Raw genomic sequence first — 20,716 nt, 5'->3', positions numbered from 1 at the left:
GATGTCAGGTCACCATCTATTAGTACCCAATCTGGATTTGTTACAACCATCGACATATTTGGAGATCTATCAGGACAGCTGTTACAAGCAGCTAGGTTGCTCAGGGGATAGAGCACTGGGCCTACCTACAGTCAAGAAAACCTGCATTCAAATCCAGTTTCAGATACTTAGTTTGCGACAGTGGGCCAGTCAGGTAACCTCTGCTTCAATTTCCTTATCTATAACCTGGGGATGATAACAGCACCTACCTCACAGGGTTGTTGTAAGGATCAAATTAGATAAGATTTGTAAATCAGCATAGCACAGTATCTGACACATAGTAAGAATTCTGTAAATGATAGCTGTTATTACTTTTATTATTAGGAGGAGAAGACATTTTTATAGGTCTTTTGAACATGAGCTGTCTTTAAGAGACTCCAAATATGAGGGCATGTATGCATAGTGGAAATCAAGATATACTAGGGCCATAATATGGAAAATTGGCTCTGCTGCTTACTGTCTGGCTTTAGACAACTCACTTCTGCTCTCTGGGTTTCAGTTTCTTTAGCTATAAAATGGAAGTGTTGAATTAGTTGAGCTATTTCTTTCAGAGCAGCTAGATGGCTCAGTGGTTAGAAGGCCAAGCCTGGAGTCGAGTAGACCTGGGTTCAAATCTAGCCTCAGACACTTACTGACTGTGCGACCCTGAGCAAATCATTTAACCTTGTTTAGGAAATGTTAAATATTCCAGTATCTTTGCCAAGAAAACCCTAAAAAATGATCATGAAGAGTCTTGACAGGACTGAAAAAAAATGACTGAAGAACAGTTTTTTTCAACTCTACAATTCTATGAAATACAAATGGATGCTTCACCAAGCAACCGTTCATTAAGAGCCCGAGTCAAGCACTAGACTTGGTGCTGAATTTGTTGCCATTCCTTTCCATCCAGCTTGTAATTTTATCAATGTGGGGGAACTCCCTTTTGGAAATACCTCTAAGGACAGTAACTCTTCCCTAATTGCCTGAGGCATTGAGAACTTAAGTGACTTGCCCTCTCTCCCTCCCTCTTTTCTTCCTCCCTCCTTCCTTCTCTCCCTTCCCCTTCCTTCCTTCCATCCTTCCTTCCTTCCTTTTTTCCTTCCTTCCTTCCTTGCTCCTTCCAACTACTACCATCTTTCTTTCTGCATTTATTTATCACCTGTTGTGCCACAGGCACTGGAAACACGCAGACAAAAAACGAAACTGCCCCTTTTCTCAAGGAGGTTACATTATATTGTACTTCAGTTTATATAAAAGAGAATAATGTAAAGTAAGTCTGGAAAGGTACTGCCTTGCAAATAGTAGGCACTTAATAAATACTTTTTAAATGAATTGGACTTCAGTATGGTCAGAACACTGGAAGACTTTCTTTCCAACCACCTCAGCCATAGGTGATTCCTAATTGTCAGCTATATGCATTACAAATATTCCTGTTTTGAGCAAGCTTCTTTGAGAACAAATTGGCTTTGATAATGCAGGTCCCTGAGGATATTCAGCTCAGGTTTTTGTTCTTCAAAGGACTCTTATAAGGAACATAAGAGCATAAAAATGCCACACATAATCAGACTCCTGGTCCATTCAGAACTCTAACTGTGGAGCCAAGTGATGGTTTATAGGAAGGTGTGGTAACCACCTTTTATGACCTTAGCCTCCAATGTTAGGTCTTTACTCTATACTTAAAAACCTAATATAGATCCATAAACCATGAATGTAGCTGAATGCTTTTAAAACCCTATTTATAATTTCAGAAAGGGAAGTAGACAATACTTGCTATTAAGTTAATGTTGAATTTTAGTTTGGGGGAAGTTTGGGGGTCATGAGAGAAATTTTACAAAACCATAGCTTTTCAGAATAATTTAATTCAGGCAACATTTATTCATTTCCCTCTCTCTCTCTACCTCATTTCTGCCTCCTAGTTTCCCTGACTTCCTTTGAGTCTCAGCTAAAATCTTATTGTCTATAAGAGTCCTTTGCTATTCATCTTTAATCTTAGTGCTTTTTCTCTGAGATCACCCCTAATTTATTCTGTATATATCTTACTTGTACAGAGTCATTTGCATATTATCTCTCCATTAGGCTGTGAAAAGAGACCTTTTTTTTAACCTTCATATTCACAGTGTCTAACACAGTTCCTGGCACATAGTAAGGATTTAATAAATGATATTGACTGAGTGGCTGATGGCAGTGTGGCCACTGAAATCAGTGCTGCGCTTACAAAGGCAAAAACCCAGCAGCTCCTGTCCTTAAGGAGGTTGTGTTCTAAGGTGTATATATGTGTGTGTTTGTGGGAGTGAGAATGGGGAGGCGGGGAGCAAGCCATCCTATTGCCATTGGCTATGACTGGAAACTTACCACAGCCCAGGAGCCATCTGTAATGGCAACTGTTTCATTGGGATTTTTTTGTAAAACCACATTTTCTGGCAAGTTATGGTTTCTTTCATCTTCAAAGAAGATTATAGAATACAATGTTACATCAAATTCTGCATCCCCTAGCCAAGATGTAGTACTGAGAGAGAAAAAGTAAGATCTTCAGTACGATTTTTGACATTGTTATAGTTTTAGAGTAAGGTCATATATCTTTTTCTTTATGTAACTAAAAGTTGTTACTTTCCTCATGCTTCTGTCCAAAAGGAAGTGCTCTTCAGTTGTGATATGATAAAACATTGCCCTCTTCTGTCTTTTTTTTTAATGTATTTTCTCTTTACAGATTTGAGCGATCCTAATTATTTCCACATATATCCTGCTGATGCTTCTAAGAAAGAATTTATTGCATTTGTACTATTATATTGTCCTTATTTTTTGGAGGGGAATTCCTGTTTGCCATCTGAGAAGGGAAAGAAAGTCACAAATATCAGTAGATATGATTTATGAACATGACTAGCATGGAATCAATCTCATTACTTAAAATTTTCACCTCTTACTTGGCTAGATACTATACTTCAACATCTGAATAGATCTGTAACTCCACCTCACTTCCATTTCTTAGAATCCTACCCTCTGGTTGTTGTCTGTTCTCAAAGAATACCAAAATGACATCACTATGATAAAGTCAAGTTTCAGTGTGTTGGACTGTGACTGATCAGACCAATATGAGCTTGGAATGCTCTGCTACAGAATGGGGACAGATAGTCCATGTGAACATTTGGGTGGATACTCTAAATTTGCACATCCTGCATTTCCTTTGAGCTGTTTCAATTCTGTTTTGCTCATAGAGCACACCACTTACTCTGATGTGGGCATGCCATGCTGAGTGGTCCTGTGCCAGTGTCTCCCATGTCACATAATCAATTCCAAAGTTCTTGAAAGAGACATTGTCCTTGTATCACTTCTTCTGACCACCATGTGATCCCTTGCCCCATGCAAGTTCTCCATGAAATAATCTTTTTGGCAAGCATATGTTTTGCATTTGAACAACATAGGCAGCCCATTGCAGTTGCACTCTCTGAAGCGTAGTTTGAATGATTGGCAGGAGTTCAAAGATGCCTCCATTGTCCATCTCTATAAAGGTAAAGGAAAAGAAAATCGATTGTGCTACAACAATCAGAGGAGGGTCTCTCTCTTAGTCATTCCTGGCAAGATTCTTGCTAGAGTCCTCCTTAATAGGTTGATCCTTCACTTGGAAAATGGTCATATATCTGAGACTCGCCAGTGTGGCTTCAGAAAGGGCTGAATGGTTTTTGCTGCCTGACAGCTCCAGGAGAAATGCCAGGAGCAGAACAGAGGTCTGTGCGCAACATCTGTAGATATGACCAAGGTCTTTTATTCTGTTAGTTGTGAGGGTTTATGGAAATCCTTCCTTCTAGACTCAACTCAAGTCCTATATTCTGCAGGATGCCTTTCCTGGTTTATCTCAGCTACTAGAGCCTAAGGTTACCTTGAGGACTGTATAATTCTTATATTTGTTACCATAAATCCTTGTTATCTCTCTTATTAGAATGTAAGCTCCTTGAGGACTGGAACTGTTTTTCTTTTCTCTTTTCTTTTCTTTTGTATCCTTAGTGCTTAGTCCACATAGTAAATGTTTAATGAATGCTTCTTGATTGTTTTGTCACAGATTGTCTCTCTATACGTCTCTCTCTGTCTCTCCTATTATATGTCTCTCTGTTTCTTTCTGTTTCTGTCTCTTGCTCTCACTCTCTCTGCGGATCATATCCCAACCACACCTACTCATCCTATAGAATTAAAGTCACACAAAACGAAAACCAAGCCCAGACTTTAAGCTCCATAGCTTCCTATTTTAAAAGTACTTTACCATATCATTTCAAAAGTACCTCCCGTTTGAATATGAAATAATAGTAAAAATGAATGTACTAAATTCACCTCATAGCAAATCTTGTGTAAGATGTTTTCATTTTAATATGAATTCTACTTTCTCCAGAAATGGAATTTAACTGTCTGTGGAATCAACCCACATTAATAGGATTCCAAGGGGAAAGATATTCTTCCTGAAAGGGGAATTATGGAGGGGAAAGGGGTGCAAGAGTGGGAAGCCTAATTATTCTCAGACGAATGTTCCCAAAAGACCAATGGAAAACCTGCAGCTTTCACATTCTCCTAATCTTCAAGTTAGCTCTAGGCTCCAGCTCAGCAAGGAATTGTATGCTAGCTCCCACAGCAGCCTGGGGCTGCCTGGATGGCATAGGTCTGAAAGAAGTAAGCAATCTAGGGTGCTTTCTCTATCCTGCTGGCTTGCTGGCTTTCTGGCTTGCCTTAGTAGAGAGATTCTATGCCAATATCTTAGCAGCTAATACTTCCTGTAAAACAGATTTCTGTTAATTGAATCTTATTTTTTTTCCATTGACTTTTATTATAAAATCGAATTTTGCTAAGGGGAGCATAGGTTGTTTAAGGAAACAAAAAATCCTTCCTGAATGTAATAAAATAATATAGCAACTTGAAATTTTCATTTAAAGAAAAAACATCTTTTTATATACTATTAGCCATTGTTTTTAAAAGTAATAATTAATAGGAATTTATTATATAAAACTTTTCCTGATCCCCCAATTACTTATGTCCTTCCTCTCAAACCACCTTGTATTTAATTGCTTTTGTATCTTTCTTTTTGTATTAATTCTATATATATATATATATATATTTATATGTATGTATGTATGTATGTGTTTACCTGTACATACATAGGTGCATGCACACTTATCTCCATGTTAGGATGTATAGTCCTTATGATTAAAGATTGCTGCATTCATGGTATCTCTATCCCTAGTGCCTGAAACCTAATAGGTGCTTAATAAATACTTATTCTATTGATTCATAATATCAGTTCCAGAATTTTACCCCTCCAGTTCTCCCATACAAATCTATACTTGTTCCAAACTGAACTATTCCTTCTTCCAAAACATGAGCTTTTCTTTTCCCACTTCTGTGTCCTTTCTCATGCCATTTTCTTTACTTGAAATGTTCCATGTCACCCCCAATCTCTACCTATCAAAATCTTGCCCATCCTTTGTGGCCCAGCTCAAATGTTACAGCTTCTTCCATGAAGGTTTCTTTGAACCTCACCAAAGAATATAGGGTCATAGATCAGTAAGGAACCTGAGAAATCATCTTGTCTAATTCCCTAGGTTTTTTTATTATAAAATTTATTTATTTATATTCCAATATTCACTTTTATAGGATTTGAAATCCATCTTTTTCTCTTTCTCCCTTCTCTCCTCCCCAAGGTGACAAACAATCTGATATAGGTTATATATACAATCATATTAAACATATTTCCACATTAGTCATGTTGTGAAAAAAGAATCAGAACAAAAGGAGAAAACCATGAGAAAGAAAGAAAAAAAAATGTGAAAATAGTATGCCCCTATCTGAGTTCAAACTTCATAGTTCTTTCTCTGGATATGGATAGCATTTTCCATCATGAGTCTTGGAATTGTCTTAGATCCTTATATTGCTGAGAAGAGTTAATTAAGCCTATCAAAGTTGATCATCACACAAGGTCACTGTTATTGTGTACAGCGTTCTCCTGGTTCTGCTCACTTCACCCAGCATCAGTTCATGTAAGTCTTTCCAGGGTTTTGTTTTTAATCTGCCTGCTCATCATTTCTTATAGCACAATAGTATTACATTACATTAACATACTACAGCTTGCTCAGTTTACTAATTGATGGATATCCCCTCAATTTCCAATTCTTTGGCAACACAAAAAGAGCTGCTATAAATATTTTTGTACATATGGTTCCTTCCCCATTTTTGTATGATCTCTTTGAGATACATCCTAATAGTGGTATTGCTGGGTCAAGGGATATGCATAGTTTGGTTACTCTTTGGGCATACAAATTGCTCTCCAGAATGGTTGGATCAGTTTACAACTCCACAAACAATGCATTAGTGTCCCAGTTTTCCCATATCCTCTCCAACATTTCTCATTTTCCTTTTCTGTCATATTAGTCAATCTGATGGGAGTGAGGTAGTACCTCAAGATTGTTTTAATTTGCATTTCTCTAATCAATAGTGATGTAGAACATTTTTTCTTATGACTAAAGATAGCTTTAATTTCGTCATCTAAAAACTGTTCATATCCTTTCACTATTTATCATTTGATAAATGACTTGTATTCTCATAAATTTGATTCAGTTATCTAAGTATTTTACAAATGAGACCTTTATCAGAAACACTGGTAGTAAAAATTGTTTCACAGCTTTCTGCTTTTCTCCTAATCTTGGTTGTATTGGCTTAATTTGTGCAAATCTCCTAGTTTTTAAATGAGGAAACTGAATCCCAGAGAAGTTAAGGGATTTCAAGATCATAGAATGAGTTAAATAACAGGGAGAGGATTTCAATCTAGTCCATCTGACTTTCTACTTTAAAACACTGTGTGCCTGTAACCTCTATCTCCTCTGAGGCTGCCGTGCCCCTCCCCTCCGACCCCATCCCACCAGAGTTTATTATATTAGGACTAGTACCAGTATTATTATGCACTATTATAAGTTCCTTGAGGTCAGTAATAGCCTTACTCATACAGTAGGAGCTCAATAACAATTTGATAATTTGGATTGCATTCAAGTTGTAGAATAAAAATGCTATGAGACAATTTAGTCTAGCTCTGGAAGCTTAGAGAATATGTGATTTTGCTTTTCCTTGATGCATATGTATTATAGACTTCACATCCACAGAGTTTTGACTGGGTAACTAATTTTTTTTACCAGCTTCCTTGCATCTTCAGTTCTGCATTTGATTCAACTGAAGAAACACTGAATACTTAATATATGTTGTGCAATGAGCTTGCACCAGTGCTCCAAAGGCAAAACAAAACAATTTCTGCCTTCAAGGAGCTTATATTCTACTCCCCACTGCCCACCACCACATACACACTTTCCCTAGAGATCTTTGCCTTGTAACACTAAGCAAAAAACATTGTGAGCTGTGACATAAACTGGTTTTGGGAGTAGGAGAGGGAAACTTTGAGCCTTCTACTCCCCTCAAGTTTTCCTCCTCAATTAAATGGTAGACTAGAGCTATAAGGAATCCCAGAGACAATTTCATGAACTTCATCATTTTGCCAGTTTCCTTTTATGACAATGTTAGCAAATTATGTTACCTAAAATTTTCATTTCTTCGGCACTGGTTTCCTTCTTAACCTTTAGTAGTCTAATGAAATAAATTATTTCCCCTTCCCCTTTACCAGTCACTCCCCTCATCAAATACTAATTCAAACTAGCACCTCACCTTAGTCATAATGGTATTATTACCCTGGTCAAAATTCTCTATTGCCTCCCAATTGCCTTTAGGATAAAATTCCAAAATCTTTAGCCTGGCATTCAAGGCCCTCTGTACCTGACCTTGACTCATCTCCCTATGATTCAGCCCAACTGAATCAATCACCTACTAACTTCTGAGCACCAGTCAGCATTTGCTACCTCAGCCCTTCTGCCTGTGCCATCCCCCTCCTCAGAATGCACTCTTTTTGTATATTGCACTCCCAAATCTTACCATCAAAGTCCTCTCTGTTCACCCCAGTGTTCAAAGTTTGACTTTATTTTGTTCTCTTGAATTGAGGAATCCGTATTTTGAAAGATAGCATAGTAGTCCAGGACAATATTATTCCTATTTTTTTTCTTTCTGTTGTATTCTCTGGTCAGTTTCTAGGTTCTTTAATATTGGTTATTCTGTGAAAAATCTACCTCCAGCTTCTGATTTTATCATTACACATGTACATTTTCTCCCTCCATAAATTTCATTTTTAAAGCCCTTTTCATCATATCAGCAATTCTCTTACCAGGGAGACCATTTTGAAAACATAAACCAAATCCTACTCTTTGATACCTATATATAAAGTCTTTCATTTCTCATATCCTCCCTTCTCTACCAGTGCAACAACCTTCAATTGGAATGAATAAAAACACCTGTGGGCCCCCTCCCCTTCTGACCACACACCAGGTCCTTTACTTTCCTATTGAGTTCAAAGTCACTAGAGAGACTATGGCTGTATCATCTGTTAATTCCTGTTTTTCTCCATGAATCAGCAGAAGTGGATTTCAATCAGTGAATTTTCATACCAGCTGGCTCTGTGTGTCAGCACTGATAGAGACTCCAGAAAGATAGCACCACGGCTGATGAACCATGTCAGGTCTCCATACAGCCAACTCAATAGAACTCAATTCAGATTCACCAACCAGTACTTTTTTTCTGGGATACATATCAGGATTCTATGCATCTGTTCTTGTCTGTAATTATTCTATAATCTCTGTAAAGCATAGATTGCTACTGCTTTTATAGAATGCATCAATTCATCTTCCATGAAAGGAGTTATGGCTCTGGAGGAGAACTGAGGCTGGTGACCTGCACCTCCCTCCCTCCCTCCAAACAAAGTCACATGCAAGTCATAACATTATTTCTCTGATGACATGGTCTTCTTTGGCAATGAAGGACAAACACACACATGATACAGAAGAATGAGAACTGACTCTGGAAAAAGAATCTGGATTCAAATGCTACCTTAGTCATATGTTACCTTACACAAGGCACTTATTCTCATTGGGTCTCAGTTTTTTCATCTGTAGAATGAAGGGACTGAGCTCCATGACATCTAGTCTATAATCCTATAACTCTCAAAACTGTATTTTGAATCTTGTCTTCTCCTAAGAGTTCCATACACATATATCCAAGTGCCACTAAGCATTTTCACTTGTGTCCTGTTTTTATCTTGAATTCAATATGCTCCCCCAATTTTTAACTTCTGTTGATAGCACCAATCAAACCTTCTCTATGTGACCCTGGATTAGGCCTCATGATCCTTTTTGACTCTCATCTCCTCTTTATTCATTCATCCAAACAGTTCTCAGCATCACTTAGTTATTCCTTCAAGATTTCTTCATGTCTTTTTCTCTTTCCACCACCACCCTCCTAGTCTAGACCTTCATCACTACAGGCTAGGATCACTGTTATAGCATCACTGAAATATTACAAAATGTTGGGTGATGTGATTTTTCAGATAGATAGTGGTTTTGTAACATATTCAGCGCTTACATGCTTTTAAAGAAATAAAATTGTGGAGGCAGTAATAATTCATATTTTTAATCAAAATTAAAAACAAGGTAGGCTTCTGAAGGTATATGTGCCTGGGCCCAGGTCCAAGAATCCAAACAATCCATCTCTGGGCAAAAATGGTTATAATAATATAACACAATAATGGACAGATTATGGTTACTGTAAAAAATGTTTAAATGGAAACATTCACTACCGCCAATTAAACTTGATGTGAGTTTTCCATTTGCCCTTCTTCTAAGGTAGATCATGGGAGTCATCAAATCCACATAACTTTCACTTTAAGAAATGTTAAAATGAAATATAGAAATAACATCAGACACTTCACATTTCCCAAGTTCATTCTTCAGTTTTTTGTTTGATAATGTGTGTGTGTGTGTGTGTGTGTGTGTTTTAATGGACTAAGATCCCTCCATTCTGTCATCCTACTATTTTATGAAATTTTCTTCTATTTGAAATGCCTGACACTAAGTGGATATACACTTTTAAATACAGACTGAAAAGCTATTATTTTTTATTTAGCTTTTTACTGTGGAATGGAATTTGTGGCAAGGTTATTTGCTATAATATTGTTTTGAGTCCTGATTAGTGTTCTTCATAAAGGACCTAGAGATACAGTACAGATGGCAGCATATAAGCAGAGTACAGGGGCAAATTACTTTCATTTAAATGTAGCCAAGTAATTATTACCAAAGTTTTAGGTGATTTGAACTGCCTTCCTAGAGGTATAACAACAATTGCTGATGTCCTTAAAGGATGACTACCCAGTTTGATCAATTAACTTCTTGAGTTCACTTTGAAAGAAAGAATTCTTACCAAGTATAAACTGTGCTTGAAATGAGCACTTTGAAATTGGCATTTTAGAGACTTCTTTGGCAGATCTGGACTGCTTAATGTTATGTTATGAGCTTGGCAACATAAGGGTCCAGTGGTATAATCATAAATCTGTTTAACAACAATTTAATGATTTAGCTATCAAATGGTTTTTTTTTTTCATTCTGTTCAGTAGAAATTGAGTTTCAAAACTCTGACCACAATACTTCATTGGCACAGGGACTACCAGTAGAATATCTAGAATGCAAACTGTGCTTTAGTCAAGGTGAATGAGTACATGTGCTTCTAAGCATCATCTTACTTATTGGAATATAAGTATGTGGATCCATATTATGTATTATGGTTAGCTTCTAGCTGAATTTTCTTCTATTCTTTATCTTTTGGGATAGGGGAGATGGGGAGAAGAATAGGAGAGAAGGAAGGGGATTCACTGACTATTGACTTTCTTTGCTTAATTCCTAAATTTGATGGTTCATTTATTTGTGTTTAAACTCTATAAAATGTTATTATATTGACTCCTGACCCAGAATGAATATGTATCAGGAGATAAACCTTCAGCGACAGATGCCTAGTTTTCTCTCATATGTTACTTCCTTCCCAAGTCAGAGATCAGAGGATCAATGATTTAGAGCAGGAAGAGGTCATCAAACTGACTCCCCTTGTTTTTATTTTTTTTTAAATAGCATCTCTACCATTTTAATATGCTTTATAGAAAAGAATTCCCCGAGTCCACAGTCAAATCTTGGATTCTTCTTCCTAAATTCCTTATTTCTGCCAAAGGCACCACATAAAAGCACTTTCAGTCATTAAAGTTGAAGATTCAAGAGTCACAAGGCTCTACTTTCACTCACTTTCACCATATTCAAAGTTACCAAGTCTTGTTGATTCGACCTCCTCAGTATCTCACATCAATTGACAAGCCCTGTAAATTCTCCCTGTATGTCATGTCACCCACTCCTCACACAGATACCAACCTAGTTTATGCTCATTCCCTCTCACCAGAACTATTGCAAGTCTCCTTATTGATCTCTCTGCATCTAGACTCTTCCTTCTCCAATCTATCCTCCACTGAGCTGTCAAAGTGATATTCCTAAAAGCTAGACCTGACCATGTCCCTTTCTTGCTCAGAAAGTTTTAATGTCTTTCTGTGTCCTCTCAGAGAATATTCGGAATCCTGTGTTTTTGACTTTTAAGGCTCTTCACAATCTGGCTCCAGTCTGTCTTCCTAGACTAATGACATATTACCCCTCTTTGCATTCCACACTTCAGTCAAATTGGCCTGCTTGCCATTTCCCCTATGCTGCATTCTCCATCCAACCTATGTATGCTGGCACAGATTTTCCCCCATTCCTGGAATGCTCTCTGTCCTTACCTCCTCTCTTGAATTCCCAATTACCCTTCAAGACTCACTTGAAGTCCTACCTCATTTAAGAAGCATTTCCTAATACCTACAGTTATTAGTTTCCTCCCCTTCTAACTGCCCCCTTCCCCAATTTCTTTGTTTTCACTTTGTACATATCTTGTAAGTAATCTACTTGCATACACTTCTCTCCTCACCACCCTCTTATCCCTACTAGAACAAAGCTCCTTAATGGCAGGGACCATTTCAATTTTGTTGTCCCATTTCCTGTCCAAACATCTAGTAGATGCTTAATAAATTCTCACTGAACTGAACTGAATTATATTCAACTTGTCAGAAGGAAAGAGGATGACGATTTAATTAATCTCTTTTCAAGTTTTATTTTGGTCCTTTTGAAAAGATTGACATGGGAGGAGCAGGTGATACTAGAAAGAACTCTAAATTGGAATCTGGAGTCCTAGGTTATAGTTCCAGTTTTGCCAGTAAGTATCTTTGTCACAATTAGCAGGTTATTTAGTTTCTCTGGGATAGATTCAAAGACATATGTAGTTTTTGAGATTTAAAATCACAAAATTCAAATCATGTCATTGTACAAATAAAGAAACAGAGGGCAAGGAAGAAAATATGATTCAGCAACATTTCTAAGGTCCTTTTCAGCTCTATAATAATATCAATTTATCTGCATATCTCTCTTAGAACTGTGGATCCTCATCTATTAGTACTATGTCTTTACCTTTATCAAGAAGGGAATTCTAAAGTAAACATGTAGGTGTTCTGGTGGCATTCTAATGACATAGAATGGATTCTTCTTGCCCCTGACCTTGGAGTATGAGTGAGCTACTTGAAAGTTGTGCTCAGTTTGCTCATTAAACCCCCACATTTGATCAGACTAGAAAGAGTATGGTCTATTTCTGTTTGATGAAGAGGCATGGAGATTAGCTTTAAAATCAGTTGGAGATGGCTATGCTCCTTACATAATGGAGTGCCTAGGACACAGTAAACAGTTAATAAATTATTTGTTGATTAATGAGTAACCAAACATAACAGTTCTGTGAGCAAACTTTCCCAACTGTACTGTTTTAAGTTGTAAAATAGTCCTTCTCTATTGGACTAAACTATGTAGGTTACAGTAGATTCACCCAAACCACTCTTTTGGAAACTTACAAAATTACTACATTGCATAGTATTTAGGTTCATATAACAGAGAATAAGAAACCTTTCTGTTACCTTGTTGCTAGGGTGGTATATCCTGATTTAATTCTGTTTACTATCCCCAAAAGCCATATGACAATTGATGAATTTCTTTCTTTTGTCAGTGTGTCTACTTTATTTTCTTAAACTGTAGCTGTGATTATACTTTTTGAATGAATTTCATGGTATGGTGGTATTGTGGTCTGTCTGCTAAATATCACTTCATTTTTCTTATCTAAGAGCTCTCAAATGGGGGACAACTTTGGCCAGTCAGCTTCAATCAAATCAATGTATTGTCAGTGTATCTTCAACAGTAAGAGTGCCTGCTTTACTTTTAGTTTTATTATAATAGAATTTTATGTGTGTGTGTATATATGTATATGTGCATATACATACAATATTTTTTTAAAATACATGTGTTCAATAAGAATAATTGGAAAGTTAGAAATATTTTCAACATAGCTATGCTATATCCATTTGTACTCAAACTTTTTTCAAATTAATTAAATACAAGTATACCACAGAAACATATGTTAGAATTAAAGGAAATGAAACAATGGAGAGGAAAGGAAACCATTAAGAGAGAGGAATAGAGTGGAGGGAGGGGGAGAGAGAGAGAGAGAGAAAGAGAAGATGGATGTTTAGATTCTATTATACTATTCATTGACTATTAAGGTGAAGTATGATCAAGAAGATCTTGGAAACTAGAATGGTGGTTATAATCTTTCATTTTTATTCTTGACTCTGATAATTCAGTGTATGTATGCCCTCACATTGAATTTACACATTTTCAGAAGCCTCTGTACTGTAACAGCTAAATGGAAACAAGGGTCAATGCTACATGAGCAAGAGGCTAAATACCCATACATATTGTCATGGATTCTTTAGGTGCAACAATTTCTGTACTTAAGGAACTTTGGGTTTCAAACCACTAAGATGCGAAGCAATACAAGAGAAGATATTCGACAGCACATTGGTTAAGACAGAAGAATATGGGGCAGGTTTATTCGTGGATCTTAAATTGTCACTTTTGAATAAGTCATAATAATTACAAAGAGGAATAATTTCATACACATGCACAATAGATCATACTGTCATTAGGTATACATTTATTTTAATATTGATCAGAAAGGAAGTGATAGAAATTACAAGTTTTAATCCCAACTTTGCTATTAAATTGCTATGCTTTTGCTTTTTTTATCTGTGTTTGCATTCATAGCATGGCTAATATGGAAATATGTTTTGCATGACTGCATATGTGTAATCTATATCAAACTGCTCATCCTCTCAAGGAGGGGGGAGGGGAAAGAGGGAAGAAGAGAATTTGAGTGCAAATTTTTAAAAGATGAATGCTAAAAACTTTTATATGTAATTGGAAAGAAATAAAGTATTTGACATAAATAGATAAATGCTATAAGATGCTGAATAAATTGTTAAATCTTCCTATAGTACAGGACAGTAGGTGGGAAAATCTGAACGTGGTATATTGAAAGTTTCAACTATTATATATACACATACATATACACGTATACACATATATGTGTATATATGTATGCATGTATGTATGTATACGCACACATACACTCCAATCTGTAAACCATTAACCGTTTGTCCAATCAGTTGCTAGGTCTTGGCAATTCTGCCTCTTTTTTTTCTCACTCATATGAATGCAACTATAGTTTAACTCTTCATTTTCTCATACTTGAACTATAGCTCTCCCTGTTTCCAGTCTCTCTCCTCTCTAATCCATCCTCCACATAGTTGCCAAAGTAGTCTTCCTATAGCACACACCACTAACTACTCAAAAATCTTCAACAACTGGCTCCTTAACAACTCTAGAATAAAATGCATACTCTTCAGTGTTGTATTTAACAATGCTTATGGTGACAACTGTGACAATCACAGGGGGGTCTCTCTTTTAGTCATTGCTGGCAAAATTCTTGCTAGAGTCCCCCTTAAAAGGCTGATCCTTCATCTGGAAGATGGTCATATACCTGAGAGTCAGTGTGGTTTCAGAAAGGGCTGAGGAACAATCGATATAGTGTTTGCTGCCCAACAAATCCAGGAGAAATGCCAGGAGCAGAAGAGAGGTCTGTACACAACATTTGTGGATCTGACCAACACTGTTAGTCATGAAGGCTTATGGAAAGTTATGTCAAAATTTGGTTGCCCAGAGAACGTCATCAGTATTGTATGTCAATTTCACAATGGCATGTTTGCCCGGGTCCTGGATAGTGGACAATGCTCTAGTGCCTTCCCAGTCACCAGTGGAGTGAAACAGGGCTGTGTGCTTGCTCCTGTACTTTTTAGCATGATGTTTTCAGCCATGTTGTCAAATGCTTTCAATGAGGATGAACATAGCATCAAGGTCAACTACCATACTAATGGTAAGTTCTTCAATGTGAAAAGGCTACAAGCCAAAACCAAAGTGGAGGAAGTGTTGGTGCATGATTTTCTGTTTGCAGATGATTGTGCACTCAATGCAGCCTTTGAAGCTGAGATGCAACAAAGTATGGATCAATTCTCTGCTGCCTGTGATAATTTTGGCCTATTAATTAACACCAAGAAAACACAGGTGCTCCATCAGCCACCACCACACCATTCATATGTGGAAGCATCAATTACAACAAATGGAGAAGTTCTGAATGCTGTTCATAAGTTCACTTACTTTGGTAGTGTACTTTCCAGGGATGTACAGATTGACAATGAGGTTGATGCACACTTTGCCAGAGCTAGCTCAGTGTTTGTGAGGCTCCGAAGGAAAATTTGGGAGAGAAGAGCTATTAGACTGACTACCAAACTGAAGGTCTACAGAGCCATTGTGCTGACCTCACTGTTGTATGCCTGTGAAAGATGGATAGTCTACCAGAATCGTGCCAGGAAACTGAATCGTTTCCATCTGAACTGTCTTAGGAAGATTCTGAGGATCACCTGGCAGGAAGAGGTATCAGACATTGAAGTCCTTGCTCAAGCTGAACTGCCAAGCATTCAAACTATGCTTCACAGAGTGCAACTGTGATGGGTTGGCCATGTTGTTTGAATGGAAAATATACGCTTGCCAAAAAGACAATTTTATGGAGAACTCATATGAGGCAGGTGATCACATGGTGGTCAGAAGAAGTGATACAAGGACACTCTCAAGGTCTCTCAAGAACTTTGGATTTGACTGTGCAATGTGGGAGACACTGGAACAGGACTGCTCAGCATGGCATGCCCACAACAGAAATGGTGCTGTGCTCTATGAGCAAAGCAGAATTGAGGCAGCACAGAGTAAAGGTAGGATGCACAAATTTGGAGTATCCACTCCCAAAATTCACACGGACTATCTGTGCCCAACCTGTGGTAGAGCATTCCAAGCTCATATTGGTCTGATCAGCCATAGTCGGACACACTGAAACTTCACTTTATCATGGTGATGTCATTTTGGTCCTCTTGGAGAGCAAAGGACAACAACCAACCAACCATACTAACAGTGCTTAATGACGACTTGACTGATGACTGATTTGTGGTATTCTGGCTCTAGTCTACCCATTTCCATACCCATTTCCAGCTACTCCCCTTAATTCATGTTTCAGCCAAAATGATGTACTTGCTCTTCTCCATATCCTACATTCCACTTCCAACCTCAATACCTTTATACAAGCTGCTTTCCATGACTGAAGTATACTTCCTCCTGAGCTATCCTGCTTACACTACTTAGTAATATTCTTTAAGACTCAGCTCAAATGGCTTCTCTATGTGAAACCATACCTGATGCCCCCATCCTGAATCTTCCCTTCTTTCATTTACTTATTTATGAATATGTATCCCAAAATACAAATTTAAGTTACTAGTGGAAGAAACTGATTATCATCTGTCTACCATTGTGTCTTTATATCATTAGAGCCTAGCAGAGAGCCCTGAACAAAATAAGGACTTACTAATACTTGTGAAATTGAGTTGACTTTACAAATTGACCATATAAATAGACTAGGAAAGTTAGAATTTCTATTCACATTATTTTCTTTAATCCAAGATAACTCAGAAGTAATGGACCTATGGTGATAGCTTCTTTTATGAAAATATACAGTAAGCAAAATTTGTATTTTGGTGTCCAAGAGTATCCTTACTGTTCTATAATCACTCATGACAGAGCACTTAGCCTAGCCAATCGGTGTTTAGGGAGATATCCTTAGTTGACACTCAGAATCCATTTTCTCATAGAAACAATGTTATAATGTGTGGCTAGGCATAAATGAAGTAGTACTACAGTATTTCTACTTAATTCAGCTATATAAGATTTTGCACTGGAAAGGACTTTCAAGATAACTAGTCTGATTCACTGAAAAGAGAATTGTATTTAGAGTCAAAAGACCTTAGTTCAAATGCTTACTCTGCCTTTTACTGTATGTGCTATGTGACTTGGTCTCGTTCTCATCATTGTAATGTGAGATAACTGGAGTAGATGACAGCTAAGGATATTTAAAGTTCTAAATCTACGAACCTATGAATCTGGTCCAACGCTTTTATTTTCTAGGAGGAGATGTGAGAGGAGATGAAATAACTCATGTAGGGTCACAGTAGGACTAAAACCTAAGTCTGAATACTTAGAATGATCCATGACTTCTAAACTGTGGGCCCTTCTTTCAAGTTTGTAGAATAAACTCTTTTGATGCCTTCTTATTATATAATGACCTTCTCAGGAAAATATTCTAAGACATTCATGCATTTTTGAGTGGATCAATTTGTTACATCTTGTTTTTCCAACCCACTTCCTTTATGCATGTCGTTAATATCATCTTTAACTCTACTTTTTGCATTCAAGGCAGCCTTGGTACCAGGCTCTGCTTGATCCTTTCATCTATTTGCTTTTCAAAGCTGTTTGAGTTGTTTGTCATTTTAGTTTGGTAATTCTTATATTCCATGCTTGGTAGCCATATCATCACCTAAATTGTAAAATTAATGTAAAAATTAAATAAGTGAACTAATTCAGTTCCAGAGTAAAATCAATAATTTTATGGACAGGCTGTAGAGATTTTTGGATAAATGCCGAGAATAAATAGTCCCCACATCCAGTAGTAGGAGATAAGACAGCTAGATTGCATTTAGGAAATTACTCGGAACTTAAAATGTTCCAAAATGTTCACCTCTGAAAAATATCTATCTTTTCAACTTTAGGTACTTTATAGGATAAATAGATCTTTCAAAGCAGGTAAACCCTCATTTATAGCATCGTTTCTATAGGAAAATGTGTTCCAGGTTCCCAAAAACCAACCTAGTGAATCATCTTTTAGAATAAATCCTGAGTATATATTGGGGACCATTTATATTTTAATGTACTCAAAGCAAAATAAAGTATAGTAATATAAAAGCTCATTTAATCCAAAATAAGCACGATTTCTTTGGCATACCTCTGTGAGAAAAAACCCCAAACAACCACATACATATAATTCTCCTGTTCAGTCATCAAAACTTTTCACCTATTAGATGAGTGAGGGTTCCAGAGTTAACAACTAATCTTCTTTTAATTGTATACCCAAGTTATACCAGAATGCAATGGGAAAATTATTTCTCCCCTAAGGGAATATATTTAATGAATAGACCTTTCCTTAAAATAAAGACTGTATTTTTGTTGGAGATGAGAATATTGAAGGAAGGAATAATCTAAAATTTAAAACAAAGAACAAGGAGAGGTGTAATACAGTAGTTAGAAAGCCAGTCTCGGAATCAGGAAGACCTGGGTTTAAGTCCTGTTTTTAACATACTGGTTTTAAAACCCTGGATAAGAATCACTTAACCTCCCAGTGGGCCCAGGAAGCTCCCTGAGTGAGACTAAAGATTGAAAAACAGTTGCTGATCTGCTTTTCTAGAGGGATTTTCCTCAGTAGGACTACCAAGAAAATCATAGATCTGGGCAGCTAATTATAACAATGACAAAAACTAAACTGTACTTTAAATTATATAGAATTTTATGTATATGATCTTTGAGTTTCACAATATCTGCGTAAGGGAGGTTCTCTTGTCTCCATTTGATAAGATGAAGCAAACAGAGTTAAACAGCTAGTTTTAAAGCCAGAAGTGCAATCTGAATCCAGGTCTTCCATTCTCCTGTGTATTGCCCATGCTTGTTTCTCAGAGTATTAACAAATGGTGACAATTTATGCTACAAACCACTTTATTTTAAAGTTTGCTTATGTTTCATGTAACTAATAGCCTAATTTTTTAAAAAAGTTCTTGGTGCTATCCTCGTATTTTCCTGTGCACTTAGTTAAAACTGTTGTCTCTAGGCTCGATTTGTTCTAAGATCATAAAATCATAGATTTTCAGAGCTAGAAAATCTCTTGGAGGTCTAATTATCTAATTTTATTAGAGGCAAAACTAAGACCAAGAAAAATGAAAAGATCAGCCCAAAGACAAAAGAAGTTAGTGGCAAAGATGAGAATTAAATTGAGTTTTATCTGCTCTCAGTTCAGGGCTCACACATCATACAAAAACTCAATGCAGAAGTCTCTCTGTTGACTTGAACTGTCTCCATGTCACCAATGATCTTTTTCTTTCTAAATCCAGTGGTTGTTCCAAATTCTTTTTGACCTCTCTGCAATACTTGACACAGCTTATCACCCTGTCTCTTTCTCCTCGATACTACCTCCTACCTGGGTTTTGGGGACACTGATCTTTCAGGGTTCTCTTCTACCTTATCAGTTGCATCTTTCTCTTTCGCTGTTGCAGGATTACTATCTATTTCCCCTACCCTGCTATGGAAGAGTGTATTTCAAGGCTCTGTCTTGGGTGCTTTCCATTTTTCTGTATTTTCTCTTACTTATGTCATCACTCCAAATATGTTCTGCTATTTCCTCTATGTAGATGACTCCCAAATCTACATAACCAGTCCTCCTATTTCCCTTCTCAGCTCAAGGCCTACATCTCCAACTACCTGCTGGACATCTTCACGTGGATGGTGAAATAGGCATTTCAGACGCATTATGTCTCAAACAGAATTCATTTTCATTCTCCCTAAACTCACCCCTCCTCCTAACTTACTTATTTTTGACCAGACACTACCATTTTTCTAGTTACCCTGTTTCAAACCTAGGAAATCTCTGTATCCACAGTTCCTGGTACCTAGTAGGAGCTTTAAAAACTATTCCTTGATGAGAGAGAGAGAGAGAGAGAGAGAGAGAGAGAGAGAGAGAGAGAGAGAGAGAGAGAGAGAGAGAGAGAGAGATCCTTCCTAGAGAAACCATGCAAGTTGGTTTGAATCCATGCCTCATCTCTTCAAGTGTGGAGATTTGCATCTGAAGGGTTATGATCTCCTCGTAGTGAGACTTGGAGGAGTTAGTGTGAATGAATAAATACATAGTTGCTACATATCAGCAAAACATGACACATGGAAGTTCTCTGTTCTTCCTCTCAGCTTGGCTTCACTTCCATTGAAATGGAATCACAGCCCTAATTTAAAGGTGTATCAAGGAATTTGACCAAGGAAGCAATGAATATCTGTTCCACATTTGTGCAATTCATATACTTGTCCTCTTGGACCAAAGCATCTGAGATGCACTCTGTATCTCAACTGATTTCTTGCCATTTGGTTCATGACCCTTCTCTCCAGGGTCAGTTTCCATAGATTTCTTTCAAATTCTTAGCAATTCCATTTTTATTTTGTCTTTAGACAAATTTTTTATTTGTTTATTCTTTGCTGCTTCTTAGTCAAAATGGATATATTTTTTCCATTTATTTTTGGCATGAATTTTCCTTCTCACTGGGAATGGAACTTTAACTCTGAATCATTAATTATTCACTGTTTTTATTATATGTGATAATGCTGTCCTCAAG

At 37.0% G+C, this 20,716-nt stretch overlaps 1 protein-coding gene across 2 annotated transcripts in view; it reads left to right on the top strand.

Annotated features, from left to right (window-relative positions):
• The window catches only part of FIGN (fidgetin, microtubule severing factor), a 183,043-nt gene that overhangs the window by 109,011 nt on the left and 53,316 nt on the right, over window positions 1-20,716 (top strand). The gene's annotated exons all lie outside the window — the stretch shown is intronic.

Source organism: Notamacropus eugenii, chromosome 5 (genome assembly GCF_028372415.1).
Source record: "Notamacropus eugenii isolate mMacEug1 chromosome 5, mMacEug1.pri_v2, whole genome shotgun sequence".
NCBI classification, from domain to species: Eukaryota; Metazoa; Chordata; class Mammalia; order Diprotodontia; family Macropodidae; genus Notamacropus; species Notamacropus eugenii.
Note: the sequence above shows the minus strand (reverse complement) of the source record. Positions and strands in the feature narration are given on the sequence as shown.